Source organism: Dasypus novemcinctus, chromosome 1, assembly GCF_030445035.2.
Source record: "Dasypus novemcinctus isolate mDasNov1 chromosome 1, mDasNov1.1.hap2, whole genome shotgun sequence".
Taxonomy (NCBI): Eukaryota; Metazoa; Chordata; class Mammalia; order Cingulata; family Dasypodidae; genus Dasypus; species Dasypus novemcinctus.
Window position 1 is genome coordinate 46,825,363 of NC_080673.1, and position 3,674 is coordinate 46,829,036.

The window sequence follows — 3,674 nt, forward strand, 5'->3', positions numbered from 1 at the left end:
CAAACTAAAGAATAGATTTTAGTGATGGGAACACTAAAGACAGGGAGCCAAGAGGCTTTTACAATAGCCTAATGTAAGATAATGAAGTGACAATAGGAATGGAGTTTATTGTAATACACACATTGTTTACTTCTTTACTTGCCCATTTTAATTGCATAGCACAATTTTTGGCTTCACTATATTAGTTTTAAAATTCTGATGTATGCATTTACACATCTTGATCTTTGGTTTGCTTATCATTTCTTATATGCATGTCTTACCATCTTGCATGACTTTGCAAGTGCCTAATAAGTAAATGACTAAAGATTTAGGTATATAATAGGCACAAATATAAATAAGATTTGCAGACATTTATCACAGCACTCTAAGACCCTATAAACCATGTCATATGTAAGCCCAATGTTAGCACAAGTCGTCCATGCCTTGGTGATACAAGTGAAATTGGCTCAAACCTCCTAGCACCTACAGTTTGGGATTATTCAGGTGTCCAACACCCTGACTCCTTCACTCATGGAATTACCAATGCTAAAATTGGTTAGAGAAGATTTTTGCAGATGGGTTGGAGCCAAAGAGAGGGTTTATGTTAAAGCAGGCAGATGCTTTTCAACTGATTGTAAACCGTACTCCTTATGGTCTTTTTGAGCATCCATACCCTGCTAATCTTATCCAGCCATTTCTCTTTCAGATCCAATTTCCCAATGTGCTGGTTAGCTTCCTCTCTCTCTGTCTGTCTCTCTCTCTCCTTTTGATCTCCTTTCTCTCCATTCTTCTCTCATCCCCAATTCCCATTATTTTTGCAAATGGAACAATTCAATTATTTGTTGGTTTACTCTCTTCCCCAGGCCATCCCCTTGGGCTATTAACTTCCTCATCCAAGGACCTCCATCAAGAACTTTTCATAAGCAATCAAGAGAACTCTTGTGTGATCTGTTTAAACATTTTTTTTTTATTCTGCTACTCAAATATTAACAAAGATTATATATTTCAGGCAAGTTCCTCTATCAGGAGTGTACTTGTGGTTCTGTCAGGAATAAGGAGATAAAGCTGGCAAAATAAATTGACTTCAGTTTGTGGAAAACCATACAGACAGAACTGAAATTCAATTTTTAAGTTGTGTTTAATCTTAAGTTTGGTTCCCCATTAAAGAAAGGAGTATGATATTGAAATTTCCTTTATTTTATTTTATTTTTTTAATTTGTCCCAAACTAAGAAACTAATCTAATTTACTAGTCTATTCCATTATGGCAACATTGAAATACCACTTTTAAAATAGCAGTTATGCTCAATAAAACATAAATTTATTTCAATGCCTATGGAAGTTTAAATGCCATCTACTTAGCTACGGATAAGCCATATTATCTATTGTCTAATACAGGGGTTTTTAACCTTTTTAGTTCCAAGGACCGCCTTGCCAGTCATGTGAAAACCACAGACCCATTACTAAGTCCACACTATACTGTGTATTATATAATAAATCTGTCACACCCTCACCAATACTTCCCCACAAGAATAATGTTTTTTTTGAATTTCAATTCAAGCTCATGGACCCCCTTGATCTAATATATATTATTTTATTTTGTTTAAAATAAACAAAATCCATCTTCCTTAGTTCATCTGTGACCCAAAGATAAACTGACTACTATAAATCACAAACTGATTAACAAAGGCAGAGGCTTCTAAAGCAAGAACAATCATTCAATTAAGCCAGAAAATCTCTTTCTTCTGTCTGATGAGCCTTCTGTGGCTGGTTCATACTGACACTCCGTGAAGTCTGAAAAGAGAATGCCAGCAGTGCCAAAAAGGCAATTATTCTGTGATCTACCTACCCACTGGCTTCCAAACACTCTGCTTCACCTTAGGAACAAACCGCCCTTAAGCATCTTTCTCTTGACTGTTAAATATGGGCCGTCAGTTGTTGATTATACATGACTCATCCCAATTCAGTTCTCTGTATATGACAATACTTTTAACTCAGAAAGTACCACCACTTTAAATGTCTTAATAGTCACTCATTTTTTTTGGCAGGGGATAGGTAGTGTGCCTGCAACTGGAAATGGTCTCATTCTCCCCTATCTTGAATGAAGGAAAGGTATTTCTTCAAGACAATTTTAAAAACAGAAGACAATTTCTTCAAGACAAAATTTAAAAATTTATTTATTTTAAAGAAACTTTAGATTACATAAATGCTACATAAAAAATATAGGAAATTCCCATATGACCCACTCCCTCCCCCTCCCTTACTTTCCCACATTAATAACATCCTTTGTTAGTGTGGTACATTTGTTGCAATTGATGAACACATACTGAAGCATTGCCACTAACCATGGATTATAGTTTATATTATAGTTTACAGTCTGTCCTGTGCAATTTTATAAGCTATGACAAAATATAAAATGGCCTGTATCTTCCACTGCAATGTCATACAGGACAATTTCAATGTCCCCAAAATGCCCCCATATTACCCCTATTTTCCCCTCTCCCTCCCCTCAGAACCTCGAGTGGCCACCGCCTCCAAATCAGTGATAAAAGTTCTACCATTGCTAGAATAATAATACGTCTATAGTAGAATAATAGTAAGTCTATTGGTCATTCCCCAATCTTGAGGATTCTGGAATGGTGATGCCCACTCTGCCTCTAATTGAGAGGGGGCTTAGATCTCATGGAACGGATGGATGGAACTCTCTTGCTTGCAGTTGCAGACTCTCTGTTCCTTGGGGTGGGCTTTGTCCATTATCATCACCTTGTTAGTTGTCCTGGGTGAGTCCAATGAACTGAAGAGTAGATGTTGCAACTCTGCTGAGATTCAGGGCCCAGCTGGCACATGGACGGACCAAATATTTAAGTCTCTTGGACATACGCCTATCAAGTATAGTACTACCTATAGGTAGAAATAGAAGGGGCAGAAGAGCCACATGTAGAAAAACCACAAATGAGTCCAGCTCTGTCAAGACAATTTTTAACAGAAAGTTTATTGTAGACTTTTTCTGAATATGAAATAATACAATTTCATTTTAGTAACATTTGAAAAAGAATAAAATAATCCTTAAACCGAGAAATGAGCATTGATAATATCTTTTGATCTTTTACTCTATTATAATTATTTATTTATATGTATAAATGTATATGTACTATATAAATGGGAAAATACTAGTAATTTTTTTTCAGGGGAGAATGCAACCACAGTCCCCACTACCACAAATTATGCAGTTAAGTTCCCATATTTAGGGAAATTGCAGGGATCAGAATATTTGGCATGCAATAGATAAGACTCACCCTGGGAAAACCACTTTCATGATCATAGTATCTCCCCTCCAAATAAGTACAGGCATCATACTATTTTGCACACCTATTTTTTTTCCATATGTTGGGAGATCTTTCTGCGTCAGTGCATATTCTCCTGGTATATTATTTTCATTGGATGCATAATATGCACTGTGAACTGTAATTTATTTGAACCAATCCATACTGTTGCATATCGTAGTTGTTTCTAATTGTTTATTATTTCAAATCATGCCTCCAAAAATGTGTGTTGGTGTGTGCTTATGAAATCACATCTTTCATTAAAGGAAAATCCCAGGAAGTGCAATTTCTTCTTTAAGAAATAGGGTTAATTTTATTGTTTGTGATAAATAGTACTAGATATCTCTCAAGAAATGCTATGTTGTCAGCAGTAT

General features: G+C 35.7%; 1 non-coding gene across 1 annotated transcript; it reads right to left on the minus strand.

The window, feature by feature from the left end:
* Window positions 1–3,162: 3,162 nt before the first annotated feature.
* Window positions 3,163–3,323, minus strand: LOC111758969 (U1 spliceosomal RNA). Its single transcript, XR_002793080.2, has one exon. It is a non-coding gene; the product is annotated as a U1 spliceosomal RNA (small nuclear RNA).
* Between the last annotated feature and the right edge of the window lie 351 nt (window positions 3,324–3,674).